At 41.9% G+C, this 13065-nt stretch overlaps 1 long non-coding RNA gene across 1 annotated transcript; it reads left to right on the top strand.

Annotated features, from left to right (window-relative positions):
* Positions 1-983: 983 nt before the first annotated feature.
* Positions 984-10358, top strand: LOC133213787 (uncharacterized). Its single transcript, XR_009725892.1, has 3 exons — positions 984-1058; positions 1294-1333; positions 10013-10358. It is a non-coding gene; the product is annotated as an uncharacterized LOC133213787 (long non-coding RNA).
* The last annotated feature ends 2707 nt before the right edge of the window (positions 10359-13065 follow it).

Below are 13065 nucleotides of genomic sequence, written 5' to 3'. Positions count from 1 at the left end.
CAAAAAGGGTCACTTTCTGACAGCCTGAACTACACGCAGTGCTGCTGTGTTCGGGGCATGAGAGGCTTCTGCAAGGCCAGCTTGACGCCTTGTTATTTCTTCTAAGTTTTGCTTTGACGGTCCTAGATAAATGTACAGACTTCTGATTACCATTTTCTTTCATTTGCAAAGCCAAGGGATGTGAGAGTACACTCTGCTAGTTCTTAAAAAATAGTATCAGCACTATTTTTGTTTATAGTAGCAAGGTTGGTTTTCCCCCTTCCCAATTTTTAATGAGACAAGCTTATGTAGCACAAAAATCATACTTGGAAAGCATTTTAATTCAGCTTGATTGGAGTATGATGAAGATCTTAAACTTATGTGTGTAGACAGAACTGGAAGAAAAAATTATCCAGTAGCATTATCTTTTAATGGCTGTTTCTATTTTTGTCCTGAATTCATTTGCTTAGAATAATAGCTGAAGTCTTATGCAGTATGTGGAGAAAGAATCACTGATGGTTCAGTTAGCAGACAAAGGGATAAATAGTCTAAATTTCATGGAGACTGTTAGATGAATTTATTTAATGCCAAATCAACATTTTGTTTGTTTTTAGCTAGGAATAATTAAGCAGGATTGGTGCCTAACAAGTTACCATCAATCTAAAGTGAACCACAGGCAGAATAGATGAGTTCACACTGAACAAAGAAGCAACATTACTGTTGCCAAGTATCTTGATTATCTCAAGATATCTCAAGATAATCAGTTATTCATCTTCTGAGGTATTATTCTGTGTTTCAGAGCTTAAAACGTTTAGTGCAGCAATTTAGGCTGAATACTCATGATAATAAGGACAAGGATCTGAACCTCTTTGTCTACAGGATGCATTGAAAGTAAGGTTTTTGTGTTGCTTATGAAATATGTATACAGTGGGGGGATATTGAATTTTTATTGGGTTTTGGTATATTTACAATCATTTATTTTCTTTTTCACTCTGCAGATAACCCTGCATCTGATGTATGAAACTTAGGTGGGCTTTTAAAAGATTTTGGGCTAAATAGCAGATTGAAGAAGCTACAAGGTAAAATCTGTCTTCTGGTGGTTTTGGGTACATTTACATGGTCTCATAAAACAAGTGCTGTCTGTATGTGCAGCTGTAATAAAGCCTTCAGGTTGGATTTTCATTGGTCAGGTATATTATTTGATGCTCTGAAGATGAGCTTCAATGATTAGTTTCTTTTCCTCTTCTCTATCTCATGCAGAGATCATTTTTTGTTACTTATCCAGCACAGTCTTCTGTTTATTTGATAATGCAGCTGCTGGTATTTGCTCCATGAAACCAATTGTCTTCTGAAGGTAAGTGCCTTATGCTGGTTGTTTGTATAATGACAGTTTTCCTGCACACTTATACCCAGGTTCATAAATGCATGCTGTTCAGAGCTTCCTACTGTAGTCATTTGCAAAGGAAAAATAAAACCAGGCCAGGCAAAGCTCTCTACAAGTTGTGAGTAGAGCTTATCCATGTAATGAGATCACTTTGAAATGGATGCTACTGAAAAATGCATGGTGTGTAACTAGCTGCCATTTCCAAATGTCACAGAATTCTTTGCCCTTAGAGAGGGACAGCAAAGAGGGGATCAGGTTAGCTTTAAATGTAATATGGCTTGCTCTCGTGGTATATCCAGGCTTAGACTCAGAAAGAGGAAATGGATTTGATTCTGTAAGTCAGTTTTTTATTAATCTTGCAAGATTTCTAATGATTTGGGTAAATTGTTTAATATACATTTGTGTATTTTTTTCAGCCTGTATCTTTTAGTAGATCTTACTTTTCTTAATGGATTGCTGAATAGCAACTGAACCAGCTGTAATAAAGTGAGCCATGAGTTTCATCTAAAATATATTGGCTTACCATCTTGTGTCAAGGCAAGAAATGAGCCTGATTTTAAAGATGTGCGTATTATGAAGAACTAGAAGGAGATAGGATGAAAGCTCACAGGGCGGGTGTGGGGGGATAGGGTTGGTATGGAGGGACCCAAGAGTAAAACCAAGGGATCAGAGGAGAAGATAGAAATTAAATTAACCCTCTGAACTACCATTGTCAGTTAATCATTACACAAATCACCAATTCCACTGAAAATTAATTCACTAAAACATAAAATAGAAATACTTCTATCTCATTGAACAAAGCCTATTTACAAATCAACTGGAGTTGTGCAGAATTGAACCTTCCAACTCTTTTCTGCAGCAAACACCAAAAAAGCATCCCATGGCTTTCAAGTGTAAGAAGTGCAGTTGCTTTGATGGTATCACACAGGTACACTCCCTTGATCAACATATTAAACAAAGATGTGCCACCTTTTCTTTGCATTGGCATGCTCAACAAACCAGTAAGTACCAGTGATGTATCCTTAGATACAATATGCATACAATAACCTAAAATACATCTTTCCTGATATCTGCCTAAGAGGCCTATTCTTAATAACCTTTCCCTATTCCAAGAAATTTCCAATGGCTGTGTACGGCAAGCTGAGCAAAGTGTTCATCTTAGTTTATCAGTACTAGGAAAGTGTTATGTTTCCTGTCTCAGCAGACAGCGTGAGGAGTTAGTCCTTTGCTTCTGGTTGTTCCTTCACTTTGTCAAGCCATTTCTGCCTATTGAAGAAGAGATGAAAAATCCTAGTTTGCAGGAGAATTTTTTGTTCCTATATAGGCCTTATCTGGGGAAGAACTTCCCAAGTGCAAAACAGCTTGGAGATCTGCCCGGCCCTTCTGCTTTAGAAATATCTCATAATATTGTCTGAAGAAAGTCTTTCTTTAGAATAGACTAAGTAGAATAGTTGATAGTACACTAAATCTGATGTTTGGATTAGATAGCTTGTGCAAGAATAGAATCTTTCATTTAGCTTGAATGTGCTTTAATGAGATATTCTGTAGGTGATTGGGTCCTTTGTTTTAAATACAAGGCTCCAAATGGTGGAATTGGCTTTGATCCCTACTGCCCCTGCTCCCTTCTGAGTCAGGTCTCCTTTGGCCAACACAGCAAGATGGGAGACTACTTGTGGAATGGCTATTATTGTGAAGCATGGCAAGAATGATGTCTCTGACCCAATGTGTGAAGTGGCCTCCCAAACAAATGTCATTTTGATAACACAAGGCTGATTTATAGCATGCTGCACTGCTTTGTCTTGCTCAGGATCAGAGTGCCAATTTGTAAGCCCACAAGGCATTTTGATTGAAGCTGATCTAGCAGACAAACGCCATAGGAAAGGGGACAGGAAGGTAAAATGCCTTTTTCTCTCCATGGACAAAGAGAGGAATAAAATCCCATTGTCCTGAATCACCGTCCCCTGTTCCGCCTCAAGACTGCTCTGCTGGAATCCGCTCCCTTGATATAGCCCACGTCATAAATCTCAGGTCTGACTGACTTTGCTCATCCCCTTTCTCCTCTCTTGGGCTGGTCAAATCACACAGGGGGGAGGTTAATTCATCTTCCACAGTGGGAAACTGCACAAGATTCCCAAGTGCTTGCACTTTCAGCAGCTCCCTAGATAGTCATTCCTGCCCTGTACCAATGTCACTGACTCCAGGGTTTTTCTGCTCATTCTCTAATCCTCTTTAATCACATAGGGCAGTGTGAGGTGGCATTCAGCATCTTAGCTTGTTTTACTTATTAGCCTTTCGTGCTTGATTCAGATATTTTGAAGTTATGCAGAGACCTTAAATGTTTTGATGACTTGGAAAGAGAGCAAGACATGCAATTAAGTGCAACAGATCCATTCCTGTGACGGAGGACCTTTTAGTTTGCCCAGCCAGGAACTGTGTAATTCAAGCAGCTCAACAAATTAATACCTCATTGATGACTTCTGTGGTCTGGGGGTGTATTAACTAAAAGCTGCTGTGCACGTCAACAGGAAAAGAAGTATGTTTTCATCGAATAGCAGAGAGCTTGCAAAGTTGGAGGCTGGTAATTGAAATGTAAACACTGAATTACAGTCATCCACTCTTGGGAGGAATGCGTATGAGAAGGGAAACTCAAGTAGTCTTACTCTAACCTAAGAGGATTTCAGCTAGATTGGAAAAAGGCAGTACAATGTTCCTGAAATGGTACTGTTCAGCACCTTCCCCAGGGCAGAAGGAAAATGCTGTTTATGTCCCTTTCCCACATAAAGGGAGATACACCCCCCCCGCTATTTGGAGTTTGACAAGTTCTGGTTGAATCCAATGCTGACGTCTCTGAAGTATGGCTTATAGGGACGGTCCAGCAGCTGGAGCACTATGTGGTTAAAAGATGATTCTCTGTAGATGTTCAGCTGCAGGACAGAATAACCTCTCTGACTTCTGGAAAGAACTGCCAAGGCAGGGGATCAAAACGTGTTGGTGTTTTCTGGTTGGGGAGAGTTCACTGGTGTTGGTATTACTAACACCTATTATAGAGTGGGGAGTCTGTGAGTCTCTAAGGGCAGTTCTAGGATCCTGCTAGGTATCTCCTGTAATTGCTCAGTGTGCTGTCCGGTTTTCCTTTCTGTTTCATGGCCTATAGGTTCCATGGCGATAATTCCCTTTTGGAAATGCTGCATGTTGGTATTTACAGAGGGGAAGAAAACCCCCAAACCCCCAAATTCTTTGATCTTCCTATGTAAATGAGGAACTTTTTTTTTTTTTTTTTCCTACTTCTGTCTACCTGTAATGGGAAAGAGTTCCGCTTCTTCCCTCCCCAGTTAGAATCTGTGCTTTTATGACTTACAGGTTTTGATTTTTAATTCTAAATCGGTGCTGCTGTCAGGAAGTAGAAATGTGGTGTAGCCGATCTCAGGTGTCAGGCAGCTGTTATGTCAGTGGGTAATGCAAAAGCAAGGATGATTTTAAACTTAACATAAATAACGGAGGGCTCACAATTCTGCTAGCATTTGGCCCTTAAACACTCTAGACTTCAGTCTCTCTGTACCAGCTGGCAAAGAGAAACAGATCAGGAGTGCAGGCACGTTTGCATTCGCCACCATTACTGGATGATGAATAAGGTGTCAGGTGAGGTTGTTTACTTGGAAAGGAAATTGGAGGAAAGCAACCCTATAAGAGGAGACAGTCCTTCAGGAGGAAGACAGTTGCTGAAGGAGCACAAAGCTGCCATTAATTCTTTGCAAAGTATTATTTATGTGAGTTAGATTTTTTGACAGAAAAACTTACGTTTAAGTCGTAATATAAAAACATTCCAGATACTGGTAATTGGATAAACATCTATTGGGGGGTGGGGAGGGGAGGTAATCGATGAACAGTATTTTCTTGTTTATATTGATCTCCATCAAAAGTGTATTTTTGCCACAAGCAAATTTTCTCTTGACTGAGGCACAACAAATCACATAAATTATTTGGTAGTAGGAAAAGATAAAAAAAAAATCAAATATCATGAAGGGAGAAGCTTGCTATTCCAGGATTTTTTTTTCTTCTGAAACCAGATTGAAACAATTTTCATGTAAGAATTAGAGCTGACCTATCTCTTCGTGTAAAAACTGAAATCTGTGGAGGGTTATATGGTCTGGATGCTTTGCTATAATATCCTCTTTTTAAATGTGGTCTAACTAAAATTACAGCCCTACTAAAATAAACGTAAAAGAAGAATTTTTCTACCCTTTCAGAAACTTTTTGTTTTTCTTGGCATGAGGAAACTTTGATAATTACATTGAGTTATGTTGTATTTAATGTTAGAAATGTTAAGTTCTTCCTGAGCAGGTTGTGTATCCCTCCTTAAAGAACAGATGTTTATACAAGAACTAGAATTATCTCCTGAGAGGTTGTTTGGATCAGTGCAATTAGAAACCCATTGCATACACAGAGAGCTAAGTCTCATGTTCACTGGATAGTTGTTTTAATGCATTGGTAATGAGCAAATCTGAAACCATTTATTATTGCCAGGATAGTTTCAGAGCGCCGTGACTGACAGTTGGGAGTTGCTGAGCTGATTACCTGGAGCATTAATGCATTGCTGTTCCTTAACCCAACCTTGGCACTAAACCAGAGTAGTATTGCTATTTCATAAGATACGCTTCTGATAGCAAAACATCTTGAATACAGATGAATAGCACAGAAATGAGAAACGCAGTCTGAGTCAGATGCTCAGCCACCGCAAATTGGCCCCACTGGGCCGAGGACGTGTGCTGCAGTTTTACCTTGTTCCTTTGAGAGCTTCCCACTGGACAGGTGCAGATGAGGAAAGCAGTCTTCTCACACTGTAGGTTGTAGATGAAAAGCATCAAAATGTTCACCCTACATATTTTTAAGCCAGAGGCCTGGGAAGCCTAGGTGGTTGCTGCTGCTCCCAGGTGCAAAAGTACTGTTTAAATGGGCGATAACTGTGACTGCACCCTATCTCTCCAGTTCCTTCTGAAGCAGCCCACTAAGGCAACATCTCTGTCTCAGCCCTTTCTCTTTTCTCCTGCTGTTCAGTTTGTGTCACAGAAGTAGCCCTGCACAGCCTGGTTTCTGTAACCTTTCACTATGTGAGAGGAAGCCTAGATCCAAACCTGGCTGCTTACATGAACACAGGAACGGCTCCAGGGCTTCAGGAGTGCAACCCAGTTGAGACACTGTGTCTAAATCCATGATGATCCCTACACAGCATGGACCGCTCTTCTACTTGTTTGGCTCCATGGTTTTCTCCTCATAGCAGATGCTCTTTCAGTCACCTGTGAATCAGTAGTACAAGCTCCAACAGCAGTATGAATGATAGGGACAACCTTCAACATATTTCTTCCTTGACAAGGCAGTTGTGAAGTTTTCATTAGTTCTAGACACAACAGAAAAAAATATCAAAGGTTTTTACCATTCAGGAGATTAATTGTACCTCATAGGGACCAGCATTGAGCTTTACCTAAGCTCATCCAGGCAGAAAATGAACAAAACCTGCTATGCTTGTTGCGGGAACCAAACCCTAACAGAAACAACTCTATCATATCAAGGAACCATTGATAAAGAGTTGTGCAGACTAAACCTTATCAAGACAGATACAATTCTTGTAAATACTAATCTATTTCACTCGGATGCAAGAACATCTGGTGCTTTGTAACTTTTAGGATGAAGTAATTGAAATCCTATAGTGCAGGCTAAACAGGAAACCAATTTTCAAGCAGACTTTAGCAGTGAAAGAGGCACCCATTTTACTGCTTTTAATTTAGAGGTTGGGTAACCAGAAGAAATGCAAAAAATGTAGTATTTTTTTCACTGCAACTTTTATCCTCTGTAATTGAAATATACCTGCCTGTAGCATGTGTTTCCGTATCTGCCAAGCAGGCAAAAATGGGATTTTCAGAAAGTATTAGAGGAACAAGGCAGAGAATCACAGAATGGTTTGACTTGGAAAGGACTATGATATCATCTAGTTCCAGCCTCCTGGCATGGGCAGGGACAAGTTCCACATTGCTCAAGGGCATGTCCAGCCTGACCTTGAACACTGTTTGGGCAATTGCACTGGGAACAAAGTAGATGCTGAACTCTTCCTGAAAATCAAAAGGAGCAAGGCATTTAGGTCTATTTGTGGCAAAGAATACCCTCCTTAATGATATATTCAATCTTCAGGTCTCATTCACACAGAGTTGGGGTGGATGTTTTCCTCATGTGTTGTGTTTTTAAACCTATGTCCTTCAAAAGAAGGCACCTGGGATGGAAAGGGAATGCATGTTACTGTATCCAGCAAGGGACTTGGGTAATGAGAACTGGACTGGCAGCCTTCAGACATACTCATGTCCAATAAAAGGCATGGGGAGAGCTTCGTGTTTGAGAAGAATGTTAGTTCTATTCCAAATTAGATAGTAAAAAGAGGTGGCATGAATTGTGAGCTTGTTCCAGATTCAAAGTAAAAAATCAAAAGCTGCCTTACAGCACTCTTTCTTGGTAGCTATTTCTGTTCTGTTGGACTGAATGTGCTTTTCTTGCTACCCCACTTAGTTGTGTGTGTTTTGTTTTTGCTGACAAACCTGCACATTTAGGATGAAAACAGTTTGCAGCTGATTAAGGATGGTGTGCCTGGCAATTTCTTGCTAATCTCTCTTACTGTGCACTTTGTAAAAATGACAGTCATGGTATAAATCCTAGTTTAAATCAATACCTGCAAGTGCTAATCTCTGAAGAGGAAAATGTCAAATACCTCCTGCTGTATGCAAGGACTCAAATTGTATGGCATCAAACATTAAAGGCTACCTAAATTGTTCACCTTTTTTGTCCTTTGCCCAGTGCTTTGTACTCCCTTTTCTAGCGTTCTTTATGCCATTAACCATTCTGACATAAACGGTGGCTTAGTGCTGGTGGGTGTCATGGGGTGACTTACAGAGCAACAATGTGTGCCAAAGACACCAAGCTGTGTGGTTCGGTTGATACGCTGGAGGGAAGGAATGCCATCCAGAGGGACCTTGACAGGCTTGTGAGGTGGGCTGCTGCCAACCTCATGAAGTTTAACCATGCCAAGTGCAAGGTCCTCCGCGTGGGTCGAGGCAATCCCAAGCACAGGCTGGGCAGAGGATGGATTGGGAGCAGCCCCGAGGAGGACTTGGGGGTGTTGGTCAGTGAGAAACTGAGCATGAGCTGGCTCCAGTGTGCGCTTCAGCCCAGAACCCAACTGTGTCCTGGGCTGCATCAAAAGAAGCGTGACCAGCAGGTCGAAGGAGGTGATCCTGCCCCTTTACTCTGCTCTCGTGAGACCCCACCTGCATTTAGCTCTGAGGCCCGCAACACAAGAGGGATGTGGACCTGTTCAGGTGAGTCCACAAGAGGAGGCCACAAAGCAGCTCCAAGCGCTGGAGCACCTCCCCTCTGAAGACAGGCTGAGGGAGCTGGGCTTGTTCAGCCTGGAGAATAGAAGGCTCCAGGGCAACCTTAGAGCAGCTTGCAGTGCCTTAAGGGGGCCTACAAGAAAGTTAGAGAGGGACTTTTTACAGGAGCCTGTAATGACAGGACAAGGGGCAATGGCTTTAAACTGACACAGGGGAGACTGAGATTAGATATTAGGCAGAAACTCTTCCCTGTGAGGGTGCTGCGGCGCTGGCACAGGGTGCCCAGAGAAGCTGTGGCTGCCCCATCCCTGGCAGTGTTCAAGGCCAGGCTGGACGGGGCTTGGAGCAACCTGCTCTAGTGGAAGGTTCCCCTGCCTGTGGCAGGGAATTGGAACTGGATGAGCTTTAAGGTCTTTTCCAATCAAGCCATTCTGTGATTCTCATTTCTGGCCCTGTGGTGGAGCCACTGGTGGTCCTTGCTCCTGTGCAGGCACTGGTTTGAACAGTGCCTTCAGCTCCCGAAGTCAACCTTCTTCCTCACTGCTGGGATGTCTTCTGAGAAGTGTTTATAAAAGCTCTGTTAGCTGCACATTTAAGCTCAATGTAGCAGTTACGGTAACTGGCGCTGGGAATCCTGGGACCAAAATGAGTAGTACATTTAGTCTCTATTTTTACCCCCAAGTCCCAGATTTGAACACTTTCAGTCAGCATCCTGCCCCACACCCATGGATGCTTTCCTTGCTCATTAACATTAAGACACACAGTGATTTTAAAAGCCTGCTCTTTGCTCAAAACTGCCAGTGGGGAAAGCAAATACATAAACTCTAAGACTGAAAGGTCGCTTAGAAATGGGTACATAGTGTGGTTCAACGTAGAAGGCTTTACCTGCCCACTCTGCATCAGTTCCATCTCTGCAGAAGTATGTGCTCTGTTTTTTAAATGAAAGTTATTGCTTAGACCATATTAGCTCGTAAAACTATTTCAGAGTGTGGAGAGAATTTCTGCTCTTGCTGACGTCTTTGGTCCTCTTGAAAGGCAAGCTGTACCTTTGGGATCCTGATTCCAGGAAGGACTTGAAATTATAGCTTTTTTTCATGTTTGATATTAACAAACTGATAAGGACAAACTCTCTATATAATTTCTACAACATTTAGCAAATTGGTTTTTTTTTTTTAAAGGTGCATGGCTGGATTTTGTTTGTCACTGCACTAGTTCTGTTGCTAAAATACCAAGCCAAATTGCAAAAATCCTCAATCTCTTTTCATTATATCCTTAGCTAAAAGCACCACTGATAATATCTCAGCCCAAGGAGGAGCCATGGACTCTGTGTCATTAGCATCTTCACGTATGTCCAAGTGCTCTGTTCCTTAGTTTCAGACAGCTGCTTCTGAAACATATTCTAGAAGCTCTCCAAATACAAGCAGCAGAGTGTGTGTCAGGCAGAAGTACTTAGAGCTGAGGGATCCCTGCAATCTTGAGAAACAAATTAGCAAAGTATTAACAGATCAGAGTCTGCAGCTGCGCTGGATGAAAGGCTTCCTAGGAACAGACACCCACGTTTTGGTTGTGTTCCCTTAGTTCTGGAACAGCACGAGAGAGGGGTAACTGTTAGAAGGGCACAGTATTTCCAAATGGACAGTTGCAGATGCCCCAGGAACGATCAGGTCTGTGGAACTGACTCTTACAGAGGAGTTGTGAGCTGAGGAGAGCAGTTCTTAGAGGAGAATCTCTGTTCTGAGGATATTTCTTTGTGGTTTCCAAAAAAAGCTGCTTTCAACTGCCATCTTTGAGGAAGTGCTCTTGGATTGTGCATGCTCACGTTGGTCTCCTGTAAAAACAGTCCGAAAGGCTATATCCAACTGCCAGTGCCTTTTCACAGCTCTGCAGCTTTGAGGACTGCCACTTTTCTGTCATTTCACAAAAAAAGATGTAGTTTTCTGGTTTATGGCAACTGTTGGAAGCCAGGAGCAAATAAAGTGTTGGAGAAATAACACAGGCTTATAGTAGTAAATTTGCACCTTTATATCTAAGACAGCTAGTGCCAAATTCTCTTCACATAAACAGTCCTGCTGGGGAGCGCCAGGTTTGTGTGAAAGCATATTTTGGGGCACAGGCTGCTTTAGAAATGTTTACTACCAAATAAAATCAGTGCAGAATTGCAGTCTGTGCTGCCTCTGTTGCAGGTAAAATTTCTGCTGACCTCAGTAGGAGCTGTGCTGTCTGAACAGGCTGAGGCAGCACCTTTCTTTTTCCTGGAATGAGGTGATTGATCCATTTTAAGGGATGGGAGCATTTCACACCTCAACATTTTCATATTGTGACAAAGATTAAATATAATTCAAGGCACCTGTGAGGAATTTGTGTGGTGAATCTAGTAGGCGGCTTGAGCCTTACTGTGGTTCCAGGAAACAGCATGATAAATCAACACCAGTTGGTTTGTTTGCAGAGGCTTAAAGGCACACTGTAATGGTGCTGTCCTGAAAAGGTGCTGCATTCCAGCCCCTAGTGATGTGCAGAGTCTGCACTGGCTGATTATTCAGAGCTGGTTTCAGGTGCTTTGCAAGATGCAAAGTCAAATATTAGTATCGATACGGAGATGAACATTTAGGCTATTGGACAACTGTACCAGAAACGCAGGCTGTTGCAGGGAAGCCACCTGGAACGAGGCAGAAAGGAGGCAGTGGGTTTGCTGTGACAAAGTACATGTTGTTTGCGTATCTGCTCAGCTTTCTTATTTCTCATAGCAGTTTCTCATACTGTTTTGTTTGGTCTTTGCACATATCTTGGCCCTATCTCTTCTCTATGTCTCTCTTCTTTCATGCAATTTTTCTGTCATATATTGCTTTTGCTTTATTTTATCTTTCTCTTCTTTCTTTCCTCCATCTTCGTCGGCATTTCTATTGCTTTCTTTCCTTGCTTTTTCTTTACCTAAGTCTCATGCACACTTTCTCTTTAGCCTCCTTACTTTACCACTCTTCATACATTACTTTCATCTCTACATTTTCCTGGGCAGCACGCAAGGGACGACTGGTAGGACGTAATCACCTTGGCCATATCCAAAGGGGAACAGTGCTGCAGCTTCTTCAGACCTTAAAACCATTGCAATCCTCCAGGTACCACTTGGCTCCAAAAAAGGAGAGGACCAGCACATGATTCCTCTTGTGCTGATCCAGGTAGTGTTGTGAAGGGGAGGTGCAGCTCAGTTATTTCTTCAGGGAAGCTCCCAGACTGCTATTCCTTCCCAGTGAGGCCCTCTAGGTACAGTAACAACCTGAGCCACCATATTCAGATCAAGGCCTCACCTTTAGGCCCCCTTTACTGTTGTCTAGAGAAGTTAAGATCAAGACATATATTTGGGGATGTTTTCCCCCAGTCTAAAGTAATCAGAACTGGTAAAGTTCCCTACAAAAGGCGCAAGCATTATCCTACCAGAGGGGTATGTACTACAGAACGTGACTTAGGAACAAAGGGGTAGCACACTGTACTGGAAATCCTCTCTGCCTTTGGGAGGGTTTCTGTACTCAAAAAATCAGCTGCCATGTTTGGCATTTGCTCAACTCATAGAACTTAGTTATTGGCTTGTATCATGGGCTTGTGATTTATCCATTAGCTACCCAGCCCTGCTGATAGATTTTTCGTAAATCTGTCACCCTTTGATTAAATGCTCCGTGTTAGCTCTTTGCCTTTCTTCAGAGCAGATCTTTTAATTGTGATAGGGGAAACACAAAGTTTGACAATATTTTGTTTGCAATTTCACAAGGGGAAATGAAACTTCCATGCAGATTATTTCACATACACGTGTATGTTTCTTGGGGAAGAAGGAAAGAGGGAACCTTATGAGCCCTGCCTTATCTTCTTTTAAAAGAAGCATTGGAAGCACGGTATATACCAAGAGGTGCCTTGGTATAAAGAACTGGGAGTGTTTGACCAGGTTAGCAGTTCCAACCCCTTCTTGCTGAATGCATCACATTACAGCCTTTTCCATAAGCTTCATAAGGTGTATCTTAAAACCTATTTCCCACCTACTACCTATAAGACCTCACTCCTTTAATGCTTTTCTTTTAATTCTTGATCTTTTAATTTTCAGTATAATCTTGCTTCAGTATGGATTATTAATGCTCATTTGTTTTTATAAGAATACTGCACCAGTCTTAAGTGTTCCTTCCTTGTCAGTGCTTTCCCCTAGATACTGTTTCTTTTTGTGATTTGGGGGCTTTTCAGAGCATCCCCATCCCTTCTCTTGTGTTGCTTTGGATGGAATAAACCCCGCTGGAGTTTGAAGCCTTTGGGCAGGCTCTTGGTTCCCATGACTGTCCTTGTTGGGTTTTT

Source organism: Neopsephotus bourkii, unplaced genomic scaffold (assembly GCF_033783945.1).
Source record: "Neopsephotus bourkii isolate Nb327-2 ecotype Australia unplaced genomic scaffold, CSIRO-AGI_Nbou_v1 NB_845, whole genome shotgun sequence".
Lineage (NCBI taxonomy): Eukaryota > Metazoa > Chordata > Aves > Psittaciformes > Psittacidae > Neopsephotus > Neopsephotus bourkii.
The sequence above is the reverse complement of the archived record's forward strand: the minus strand, read 5'-3'. Positions and strand labels throughout refer to the sequence as shown.